Source organism: Macaca thibetana, chromosome 8 (genome assembly GCF_024542745.1).
Source record: "Macaca thibetana thibetana isolate TM-01 chromosome 8, ASM2454274v1, whole genome shotgun sequence".
In the NCBI taxonomy this organism is placed as follows: domain Eukaryota; kingdom Metazoa; phylum Chordata; class Mammalia; order Primates; family Cercopithecidae; genus Macaca; species Macaca thibetana.
The window spans coordinates 67,400,199-67,413,529 of record NC_065585.1 but is presented as its reverse complement, the minus strand read 5'-3'; the positions used below and the strand labels follow the sequence as shown (position 1 = coordinate 67,413,529).

Below are 13,331 nucleotides of genomic sequence, written 5' to 3'. Positions count from 1 at the left end.
CATGTACAAGGAAACCCTGATTATTTGAAGGAGTGGAGAAAAATGACTTGATTCTTTACATGTAGTACAGACTATTATTAGTATTCCAGATAGACTGTGTTGTAGAGAGTCCATCATATGCTTTGATCTGTCTACATCCACAGCTGGAAACTTTGTACTGGGCCCTGGAAGCAGCACGATCTGACAGTTGGCTCCATCAGGAAAGTGAGTTAGTGGTTGCAAATGTTAATCAGTGGATCAAAGCATAAAATGGGATAAAATTGGGTCCTTTTAAAAATCTGGTTTCATATCCTATAGACCTAAACAATTAAAACATTCATAAATTTTTCCCAACTTATTCCATACTTCTTACCTACTACTCCTTGGGCGGCCTCCCTCCCTCCCTCCCTCCCTTCCTCCCTTCCTTCCTTCCTTCCTCACTCCCTTCCTCCCTCCCTTCCTCCCTCCCTCCCTCCTTCCCTCTCTCCTTCCTTTTCTCCTTTCCCTCTCTCTCTCACTTTCTCTCTTCTTCTTTTATTCCATTTGAAAATTTGTCTTTTAGCTTAAACAATAAACAGTGTTTCAAATGATCAGAAAGATCAAAAAGTTGTTTAAAATATACATATAATTTTAATACATGTACCAGACACATACACCCATGCCATACTACACAAACACACACACACATCCCTTCACAATGTGAGTAAAAACTCTTAAATAATAGACACAACAAGTACATAACTGAATTAGAAATATACTGGTTTGGATCATCAAACATCTGACAATGACAATGATACCAAGGCAAACAAGCCAAAACAAGGAACTAACCTGTTTATCTTAATTCTTATGTCTCCAGACATGCACTTTCAGAACTACCTGATTTTCAGATTCTAATTTTTCTCCTGCATAAAATTCTATATACAAAAAAATATGGTCAAGACCAATAGAGTTTCTAAAATGTGCTGTAGTTCTATAGTTTTGCAGATGAAATTAATTCCTCTTCCACAGAATATTCATTCTATTTAAGTAGTTGAAAGCTGGTTTTTATAATAAAAAGTATTTCATGGTGAATGGCAAAAACATGCTGTAACAGCAGTACAGAGAATTTGGTGAAGTCAGATAATCTATGTTTTGACAATTTGAACAGAAAAAGAATGAAAATCGCCTTTCTTTAAAATTCCATGCCTTTGCATGCAGCACTCCAATAATTCATGATGGTAATCAAGTTAAAATGACCACATATTAAGCTGAACATGGGTAACTTTAAATTTTTTATTGAAAAATTAAGGAAACATTACTGCAATTAATTGACTTGCTCAAATTCACAGAAGATATTTTAGAAATCATCCTTCACAAATATTACTCCACTTCCTCCTACTATGATTCTTACACTCTGCCCTTCTGTACGTCTTCCTCCACAATTGTCTTCACATATGCAATACGTTGTATTTCCCAAGGTTTTTCACCTGCATTGCTTCAAATATCTTGATAAATATTTCATTTCTTGGAGAACTAGCCTTATCTATACAAGAAGTATTAATATCCTCTAACCTATAGCATTTGAAATTTGTCATGTTTGTTATTAAGCACATAAAAATAGAGACTAATTTCTAGTGGTGATACATTATGGCACTTTGTGTAATGGACATTATACCTTTAATTATGTTTCAGTGTTCATTTTAATGTTAGCTTGATTACTTAAAATTTAAGATGAAAATTTGAAATGTAAGAATGCATTATTGAAAAGAATAATGTGCTTTAGTGTTACCTTCATCCTTTCGAATTCTCAAATTCGTGAATGTAGAGAATATAATTCTGCCTTGTCTCAGAATCAAAGCACCGTGATCAGTTAGCTACCATTTAACCAAACCATCCTAGCATTCCAAGAGAGTTAAACTCCAATTGTTTAGAAGCCTTAATGTCTAAACTCTCTGGGAAATATTTTGCCCCCCAAAATTATATGTCACTGAAATCAGTACCTCAGAGCTTTCCACTAATCATTCATTTAATTTATTATCAATTATAGATATATATGTATTTATGCCATTTGTTTTGCTGTGACTAGTGCATCACATTGACTTTATATTTTTATCAATAAAATGACAGACTTAAAGATAATTTAAATATCCCCTAAATCAGTTAATTGGGCTAAGTTTTAGCTCTGTTTTTTCTTCTGAGAATACACAATTGAGTAATAAAAAATTTATTCCAATATGCCTAACCCCTTTAAGATTCTTGGAATTCTGAATTGTTATTATATATTTTTAAATCATTGAGGGTGACCATATTTTGTTAACATCATTATTATTTGCTTTTCTCTTCTATCTGATGTCTCCAGGTTATCAAACTGCCTTCTTAGTCACTTTTATTTGGGGTCCCTTATTTTGTAATTTGAAATTCTTGCACATATTTGATAAAAGAAAGTATTTTATCATGTTTAATGGAAATTATTTGTCTTAGCAGTGGTCTCTTAGAAGACTTTTCAGTAGATTTAGGGTAGTTCCAACAAGTTTTAAGCAGCAGATTCTCATTTGCCTTTGATTTTATCAACATGATATACATGGGAGATTTGCTTTTTGGGGTTACTCTGAAAGATGATTTGTGAAAATCTTACTTATTAAATACTGAAGTTGAAAATTTATTTGTATCAGTTTGCTTTTCTGTGTAACATATCATTCCAAAATGTAGTATCTTTCAGCAACAATGATTTGTTTACCTGATGATTCTATTGTTCTGCTGGATATATATTATTTTCCAGGTTAACTTGTTTGATACTGGCTTGGCTGGCTCTTATGCATACAAACACAGCTGTGAGTAGATGGAATGTTGATTATTGGCCGAATGATGTAGACTATGCTCACTCATACATGAGGTGTTTAGCAGGCTATTGGCCAAGGTGATAAAGACATTTGGGATACATGACTCTAATCATCATGCGTGTTATCCTATTCTTACCAGGGTTCCAAGAGCAGCAAGAGAGCAAGCCTCAATTCACACACATTTTTAAAGCATCTACTTGCATGGTTGTTAATGTAACAGTGGTCGAAAGCAATTAACATTAGGCCGCCACATATACAAGGCATGGAAAAATAGGCTCTACTTCTTAATGAGAGGGAAAGACTGGATGGACATTTTTGTAAACTATCCCACATTAAACAGAGTTTTGAGTTTCAATCTTTGCTCTGTTCTGTGCCTGTAATCCCAGCTACTCGGGAGGTTGAAGCAAAAGAATCACTTGAACCCTGGAGGTGGAGGTTGCAGTGCTGAGACCACGTCACTGCACTCCAACCTGGGTGACAGAGTGATAGAGTGAGACTCTGTCTCAAAACAATAACAACAACAACAACAACAACAACAACAGAATTAACAATTTTTCTGGAATCTTGTTTTTAAACCTCCAATGCCCTGAGAGATTTGACTAGGTTGAATAAATGAGTAGTTACCCGAGTCTAGCCTATTTTTCCTAAGGATAAATAATCTACCAAGGACTTCTAATACATTGGTAGCATTATTTTAGTATTGATTACTACAGTTGAGTAGTTTTTAATTTTGTGTTTTTAGTGCATATTGCCAATTAATAATTCTAATGATACTATTAGTGCCATAAATACAGTGTTGTTATTTTTATGGTCATTTTTTCTCCCTAAATTAGTTTAGTAGCCATCATATTTTTGTATCAGTATTTCTAGAGTTTTGAATGACCAAGTGTTAAAATTAATGACATTGTCTATTAGGAGCATTCCTATTGATAATTTTATCACGTATTCTGAGTTATTTTAGAGAGAACATTTGTCAAAACCACACATATTTCGGGGTGAAAAGAACTGCACTGTAGACTATGACAGCTGTGAATGGAAACTACATCAAATGAGGACACAGTTTCACTAAGCTGGGTGGGACACCTAGGAAAGCTTTCAAGACAGAACCTTATTCCATGAACACCTCTTTTTGAGCTTTGTAAACTTTGTTTCCCAGAACCATCTTGTTCATGTTCATCCAAGGGACATGAACTATAAAGACCCAAAGTAATATTCAAAGATTTTTGCATAGCCTTTTCCAGGTTTATTTCATTTTTTGATGTGGAGACAAAATTCTACCTCTATATATTGTTTAAAAATACAGCCAAATTCTCCAGATTCAGTTTTAGGTCATGAATTCCTTGAATTTTTTTTCTTTGGATGAGTTCTTGCATAGAGACCACTTTTAAAACATTCTGAGGAAACAATTTGCACTTATGTCTTCATTCAGTGACACTAAATGTCACCAGCCCATATTATGGCAATCTGCCCCATGAGTCACAAAAACCTTGGAAATGTTGTCATTCTGAACTTTGGACACAATACTGACAAGCATAATTTGGAATCAGAATTGATTCTGTGAATATTATTAAGGGAGTTTCCAAATGTATTAGGACAAATATTTCTTAGCAATGTGCTATAGAAGTTGTACACTTTTTTTTTTTTTTTTTTTTTTTTAACATTCTTGCAATAGAAAAAAACTGACAACCAATTGTTTGAGCCAGATCATCTCTCAGGAAAATTTTTGAAGACTTTCATGGTAGCACACATATCTTTTGTCCTACAGACTTAAAACAAAAGATTTTTCCAACTGTCTCAAGGAATCCTAATTTTTTATGAGATGAAAATAAATTATGTAATAATAAAAAAGAGGGAAACAGTGTTAGTTAATTCACCAAGCAGAGAAATATTTGACAGAAATATTTTTCCTCTTATCACCAAGACCTGTATATATGAGGATTTCCTCTTCACTGAAAAGCAAATTTATACTAATTTGACCTCAATAGCAGATTAGTTTCTACATAGTCTTTCTATTTTTACTGTTTAATATACTTACTAGATAGCTAGCATAATAACACTAGCTTCTTTTACTTTTTTCTAGGAAGTAGCAAAAGTACACAGATTTGTAATGCTTCAAATTCTCAACTTTGGTTATAGGAATATTTGTAAACTTAATTTAGAAAAGACATTTTTAGAAAAATGTTCAGAAGGATATGTTGCATCCAATGGCTTTTATAATTGTTAAAAGAGGCAGAATGATTATTTCTGTTTCTTCCAAGAAACTTTACAATACCAGTGAGAGTATGGAAATTAAGATATTCCTATTGGCAACAGAAATTGTTCTTAATATAAAAATCATGTAGGGGTCTTTGTTATTCTCAAAACACTTGTGAAAATATGCAAATGTCTTAGGTCTCAAAGTATTAAGGTTCTCCTTTTCCCCCTATTTCTCAAATGCCTACTTATTTATTTAATATATGGATAACACTGTAAACCTTGGTTTGTTATCGAAGTAAATTAGCATCAGGGTCATTTTCCCCTTTTTTTCATATTCAGAATCCTATTACAGTTTGTTCAAACTTAGGATCTGCATTTTTAAGAAGAGAAACTTAATAATATATCATTTATGCTTAAGTGTCTTAGAAAAATACATTTTCAAAAGATAGCACTGCCTGAATTAATTAATACTGTATTGTTCACTTGTATTGTTTGTATTTCCACAAAGTTATTTTGTAAAAATCAGTTTTATGTATATGTTGTTATAAATTAACTTTGTATATACCATATTTAAGCTTTGCACTGAGATGGCTACAACCTGTAATTTTTAAAAAACTACAAAAATAATCACATTTTATTATAATCATAACAGCTGAAACAAAACTGTAATTATCATATGAATGCCTTAAGAATTTTTTTCTAACAAAACTGGTAGAAAAGCCATCATTGAAGCACTTAGTCATTAAGAGATGCTTGGTTTATTTTTTCCACATTTTAATACATGTAAAAAATTATGTTTGGCAAACAAAGGAAACAAAAGAAAATTATGACATTACCCTTTGCCTGACTGTAACATGTGGCTCATTAAATAGACTGAAATGACTTGCTCCACAATGTGGCTTGTATGTTGTCTTAGTCTTTAATAATTTATTTAATTTTAAATATACTTTATACTGTACCAAAATTTTCACATTTACTATTATTCATTATTACAAACTTCTAGTGAAATAAATGAGTCATGATAACCTTATTTTTTGATGAGGATATTGAGATTCAAAAAAGTTAATTTTATCTGAGGTTATGTAGTTATTAAATGAGGAGCCATTAAATGAACTTGAACCCTGATCTTTTAAGAGTAAAATTTAAGAAATGGGTAAAATTGATCACTGGAGAAGAAATGAAAGCAGTTTAATGATCATGAAAGGCAGCAAGAGACTCATAAATATTAATAATAAAACCAACCAGTTCAATATAAATAGAGCATTGAAAGTTAAACTTTATAAAACTAACATATGAGCAGAGTCGGGAAGTAAGAAAAGGTCCCTGCCCTATGCAAGACTTGTTGATGGTATTCACATATATAAATGTGTGTGGGGGGGTGGGAGGGTGGGGTCTGTGTGTGTGTGTGTGTGTGTGTGTGTGTGTGTGAAAGAGAGAGAGAGAAAGAAAGAAATGTCTCTGTCTCTCATCTGTCTTTTCACCCATCACGCTATTATCTAAATACCCATCAACCTCCAAATTCATCAAGGCTTTTAATAAATTGTTAGATCCATTAGTTTCACTATTTCTCCACTTTGCCAGACCATCACCTGACTTAGTAACAAATAATGAAAAAAGTAGTGTAAAACAGAGGACTAAAGGGAGAAAGAGTTGAGGCTGTAGTCTTGGAAATTGAAAACAAGATAATCAGAATCTTAATAATAGGGGAGAATGAATGTTAATTTTGCAAATAGACTCATAAATTCCATTCAGTGTGAAGCAAATTGGAAAAAAATGTGGTACTTTTAATGGCTTAACCAGCTGTGAATTGAAGGATATGCAATACACATGGAATTTATTTTTTATATTTTTTCAGCATATGCAAAGACTTAGTTCCCCATCATCACTCATGGCAGTTGTTCAGTTAATTTTTGGCAGATTGTAGAAACAATGTCTCCATAGTCACCAAGTGGCTCATTTCGTTTATATAATGAACACCATTTAGCATTCAAAAATAAAAACACACATCAAATCTATTGCAAAAATACAAAGAATGCATGATGAAGTGGGAAGCCACTAAATTACTATACACCAGCTTTTCCATTTTATCGCCCATGTGAAATAAACTGAACAATTCCAGATGTTCCAAGACTTCTGAAAGATATGAGATAACCTTCTGCTCTATCACTCACCCTGGTCAAATCGTTTCTCATTTCCTATCATTGCTACTACTTGCTATTGTAGAGAAAAGAAAAGGCTGGTCAACAGTAGCTGCTGAAGACACCGAAAGTCCCACATCCTGGCCTACTAACATTTTTCTCTACTTGATCGTTTCAAAAATTATTAATAAAAAGGCCCTCAATCAAGGCAGCAGAGTAGAAGTTCTCAATTATAACATATTTCAGGCGGCTCTGCCTATGGAGTAGCCTTTCTTTTATTCCTTTACTTTCTTAATAAACAATAAAATTTTCAATATTTTTAAGGCTTGAGTGATTCTTGCTTTGACTCATTCCTCCTATAATTTTATGTATATAACTAGAGACTTAAAGTAGCTTTTGTTTATTTGCTTGACAGTTTGGAGGGAGAGGATGTCATTGCAATCTGACTTTAGTAATCTTTACGGAAAACAACATTCCTTTACATTGATTTGAGTTGTTGACTTTCAAATAGAAGAATTTTGGCTTTCTAACTCACATACTTTTAAAGCTGTGGTTAGGTAGCTTACTTGATTTTCTAATTACCTTCTCATATTTTTAGGGCTTCCTTTGCTTTGATAAGTAAATTGGGATAAATAAACATTCTAAGTATTAATTTTTAAATGCATGTACCCAAAGTGTTACTTACTGGCAGCATAAAAGTAAAAACTTAATTTTCAGATAATACTGACATAGATTCTCTATGTTCCTCAAGAAAAAAGAAAACATTAGCATAACTAAAAGTAGTGATCATTCCTTTTTAATTATTTACATTAATAATTGTAATTTAGGTTATAAATATATGTTGAAAGATGCCATTCATTCCCTATTTAAATGCACAAGTTTAATGTATTTTATTCAATCTTAAATGCACTATTTATAAACATTTTAATGCTTGGTCATCAAAGTGGGTGACTGCTTTGAAGAGGACTAAATTTCAGAAAGTATATTATATGCTAACTTTATTTTTTCTGCAGCTCCATTTAAATATTTTACATATCCAAGTGCAATAGATCAAGAAAATAAAGTATGTACTTAACCCAGTATTTTATATATATATATAATATGTACATATATAATGTGTGTGTGTGTGTGTGTGTGTGTGTGTGCGTGTGTATATATATATTAAACTCCTGGGAGCTTGGTCCTCATGGTTATCTTTGGTGAGGGGAACTATCATTTAAATGCCTAATATCTGACTCTCTATGAGCATTGTGCCATTTACAAATCATGACAACTCTACAATGTGGGTATGAGTAATACCCTTAAAAGATAGTAAATATACATTGAAAAACATTTGACTTATTCAAGGTCTTACACCCGAGAGAGATGAAATTTTACTCTTATAAAGATATTTCTTTGTAAAAAGCTCATTAAAAAAGGTAATAAAGGATTGGAAGAGAGAGGTTTTAGGAGACACAAATACAGTAGCCATTTAATGTATCAGTCCAACCAGGATATCTTGAGAATAAAGGGAGTGGTATTAATAATTACATAGGCACCAAAATATGAACTGTGACTACTTGGGGGCACTATAATATACTACTTTAATTCTAGACATAAAAGAGCTTACTAGATTTTGTGTTGCTATAAAAGAATACCTGAGACTAGGTAACTTACAAAGAAAAGTGGTTTATTTAGCTCGTGGTTCTGCAGGCTGAGAAGTTCAAGGGCATGACACTTGCTTCTGGTGAGAGCTTTCATGCTGAGTCATGACATGGCTGAGAGGGTCAAAAGGGAAGTAGACATGTGTGAAGAGAGGACCTGGGGGATGTCTTGGCTTTATACCAGCTCCTTCTCATTGGAACTTATCCATTCCCAAGGGAACTAGTCCAGCTTCATGAGAGCAGTAACTCATTAACTACCTAGAAGAGGAGCAAGTTATTCATGAGAGATCTGCTCCAACATCCCAAACACCTCCCACTGAGCCCCACCTTCCAACACCACCTTACCTGGAGGTGGGTATTAATTTAAAACAAGAGCTTAAGTGGGGACAGACAAATCATATCCAAGCAATAGCTGCAGCCAAGACAGACAAGACATGCCATTGTTTAAATTCAAATAGGGCCAAAATAACACACTTCAGTTCTGATCAAATAAATAATTAATTCACAATATTTTATTAAAAACAAAATATATTTATTGAGAGCTTACCATAATCTGGACACTTTCCTAATTGTGGAAGTTTTGACAGTGATCAAGAAAAAAGACATATCCTGCCTCCTTTTGCGAGCTTTCATCCAAATAGGGGCAATAGACAAATATGAGCAAAAAAATGAATAAAATAATTATAAACAGTAATGCCTACTATAAAGAAACAATGAGCACAATTCATGCATTTTAGAAGGAGAGACAATTATTCCTTTTGTATCCTAGTCAACAAGTTATGGATTCAAGTCTGAGGGAGAGTATAGCTCAGTAGAAGGAAATAGCTGCCAGATAGAGGAGGCTCTTGCTTGGCTCAAAGTAATTTTCAGATAAAAGAGTGGTCATGACTTGTTATTAGTGAACACAGAATCTAGGGAAGGATTCATTATGTGAAATGTGAAATAAAAACTTTCAGGCAAAGGGAAAAGTAAGTATACCCAAGGTTGCAAAAGTTTTGCAGTTCATGAGGACTTAAAAATGACTCAATTGAACTATGGGAGAGGCAGGAGTGGAATAGAGGAGTCAGGACATGAGGTCAGAGTTAGGTGGGAGTGAAATCACTTTGAGACCATGCAGAGTATGGGGAACTGATAGGTTTAAGCCCCAAGGCTCAGAGACGCTACTGACGGCTTAAAGGAAGACAAGTAACATGATTTGATACTAGTTTTAAGAAATATTACTCTGGCTTTCTTATTCATCCCTTTACCTTTTTCCCTTTCTTTATCCATCTGCAATTCCAGTAACATTGTTCATATTATCCAGATTACAAAAAATTTAAACACTTGCCATTTGTATAACTGTTTTCCCTCTTCTTTCAGATTTCTACTTTCTTTCTCTCAAGGGATTGTGAAACCACGTTAGGGTATACATCTGGTTAGACTACAAGTTTCCAATGCTCTTGGGAAACATTTGTTACAAAGTAGTAGTTGGGTGACATGGTTTCATTGTTTTAATGAAAGTGAAATGGAATTAACACATTTTTGTATTAAAATGGCTCTTTAGAGATCTGACTACTAGGGAAAACAACAATTTTTTGTTTGACTATGTTATGAAGACTTCAAACTTAGTTCCCAATAAACCTCACTTTCTGGTATTCATGCCCTTGTGTATTCCACTCCTTGCAAGTATAAACTAATCCTAGAGATCAATAAACTACAGTAAGTTGATGAGATGTCAATCATGTAATAACTTACAAAAGTTTATGAATTCCATATTGCTAAACCATCCTCTCCATTGCTTTTTTGACTTGCACATTTTGATGGAGAGACCCAAATTAACAAAGAACTGTGGAAGATTTCTAGTCAAAAGTCAACGGGGAACTGATTCTTGCCAACAACCACTAAACTTGGAAGTAGATCCATCAGCAACTGGACCTTCAGATGAGAGTCATGTATGACACCTTGATTGCCATCCTGTGAGAGACCCTTAGGCAGAGCACCTAGTTAAGTCAAACTCAGATTGCTGACTCCCAGAAATTGTAAGGTAAGAAATGTGTGTTATTTTAAGTCGATATGTTTTGTGGTAATTTGTAACCACCCTCTCTAGAGAGGCCTTACCTAATTATTTTCTATTTCATCTTCTACTCCATTTCTTCAAGAGTAAACTTGAGATTGACCTGGGGGTTTGGTGACAAGTATGCAGGAGAGTGCTGTGAAAGCAACAATGTGGTCAGCCATGAAATCCCTGCTGAGTATGGAAAAATATGAGGCCAGAAGCAAAGAGAGAAAAAATGGTGCACAGATACTCACAAGTTAGTTTTTAACTATTTACCCACTGGGACAGATATTTTGGTTTCTTAAGTATTTACAGATTAATGAACTATAGATTATGAATTATCAATTTGATGCACCATACTGTGATCAATTCACCATATTCAATGCTATTGTCAGAATAAAATTAGTCAATATATGTAAACTTCAAAGATCAAGCTGTTAAACTAAAATGATACTATTTATCTCTTCACATTCAGAATTTCAAATGACCAAAAATATGTATTTCTATGAGGGTGGATTCTGCTCTGTTTATAGAATGATTATCTAAAGTGTCATTGAAGACTTAAAACAGCTCAGTTTTGTACAAATATTAAAAGGTAAAGCATATATGAGATTAAAATTGTGAATGATTCTTCGTAGTTAAATTCTTCAAATTTTAAAATGTAGTTGTCTGAGATTCAGAAAAAGAGAAATATCTGAAAAAAATTACTCTTTGAACTCAATATGTTCCCCTTCATTGTTAACACTGTGGTAACTTCATTGTTAAAATTGTTAACACATTTCAAAGAAGTGTGTCTTTTGTCAGGGTCTTTTAGCTCTTTTACATTATAGAATGCACAAAAAAAGCATAGTGTTTATTTAATTAATACGTAGGATCCTTGCCTACATGATGGTAAATTTTATTAGGAACTTTTCCTAAATTAAGGAAGAAACATGACCTAAAACAATAGGCTATAAGTTATTAATATAAATTGATGCAATAAAATTTGATATGAAAATATTAAAAAGAAAAATAATATTTTGGTAACAAAGAAAACCTGGAGTCAAATGCAAAAACCAAATACTACCAACCAGAATCCATAAATTTATACAATTATAAACTTAAATTCAGACTCATTACACGATGCAACCAATAGACATTCATGCTTTGGAAAAGTGTGATATGAACTATGAGTGACTGCCTTGAAAATTCTCATGTGGAAGAAATAACCTGAGGCTGATTACCAATGCTGCTGTGGCTCTCGTTGAATGATCCCTAATTTGACTCTAAAGTGACAATTTCACCAAAGAACCACAATGAGGAATATATGAAGACAGCCATTTCAACACAATGTTTTCAGAGGTGGGCTGACCTAATATTAGTGTCAAAATAGGAAGAAATTGAATGCATTTCCTAAGGAGTGAAAATCCAGAAGCATTTGTCCCATTATTGTACTGCTTAATGTAATGGCCGACCCTTGGTATCTGCCTTGGAAAGTTGTGAAGATTTTCTTTGAGTTTTTAAGCAGATAGATGACATCATAATTTTCTCTTAAATTTACTTTTTTCTGTAATTTCTATTCTGTGTTGATATTTGAAAGATGGATAAAACAAAGTCAACATTTTTTGAGAATAATGAAATTTCATCTTTCACATGACAATAATGAGAAAATATCCTGGATAATTAATACATTTAGTCACAAAGTGTATCATTCCTTAAAGTAACAGCATAACACATAATTTCTCATATTCTCATTTTCTCATTCTAGCTATAAAAATCTGTTGTCTGGACTTTTGTCTCACACACTTAATTTTTAATTATATTTACTTCTCTGAATTTGCTAACATTACATCTTTCAAATGGATAAATGCAACATATTTCCAGAAAATAGGAAAATAAAATAACACAGAAGATAAGTCAAAGTCGAGCACATTTTTTTAAATTTTATTTTTCTATCCCCAGATTTAGGACCAATCTGGAGATAGAAAATGCTCTTCATTTCCTTGGTTAACAGTAGTTTTCAAAATCTGTAGGACACCCCAAATGTGACAATAGTTATATACTACTAATTAGAAAATGTGTTTATCAGTTGAATGAGTGAATCTAAATTGTTACTCTTTCCATATGACATTGAAAATATATGAATATTGAGTATGGCTGTGGTGTTGCTACTAATAATTACCTTCTGTATATTATAAGTGCTTTTCAAAGTTACATTTTCCTTGGGAATAAATGTTATTAGACAAGAACCTTAGTCTTACATTCCACTGTCTCATTCAGGGATTTAGCATAGAGGACAGCATAGAAACATCACTGCCTGTTTCAAACCCATAGCAGAGTTAGATGCATGTAGAAGATGCATGCCCTCTGACTTTTTATAATTTCTATCTTTTTCATGGTGGCAAAGTCATCACGTATGAATCTATAACATATTCAGGGAGTTTTGTTTGGCTGATTTAAAAGCATTTTCTTCCAAACTCCCATAAAAATGGAGACTATAAATTGGTTAGCATAGATTGCCCATGGCAGCACATTTTTCAAA

General features: G+C 33.1%; 1 long non-coding RNA gene across 2 annotated transcripts in view; it reads left to right on the top strand.

The window, feature by feature from the left end:
• The window catches only part of LOC126961715 (uncharacterized), a 116,946-nt gene that overhangs the window by 98,294 nt on the left and 5,321 nt on the right, over window positions 1-13,331 (top strand). For both annotated transcript variants that reach the window (XR_007728396.1, XR_007728395.1), the window contains one exon: window positions 10,581-10,798. This is a non-coding gene — a long non-coding RNA (uncharacterized LOC126961715). The remainder of the gene's footprint in view (window positions 1-10,580; window positions 10,799-13,331) is intronic.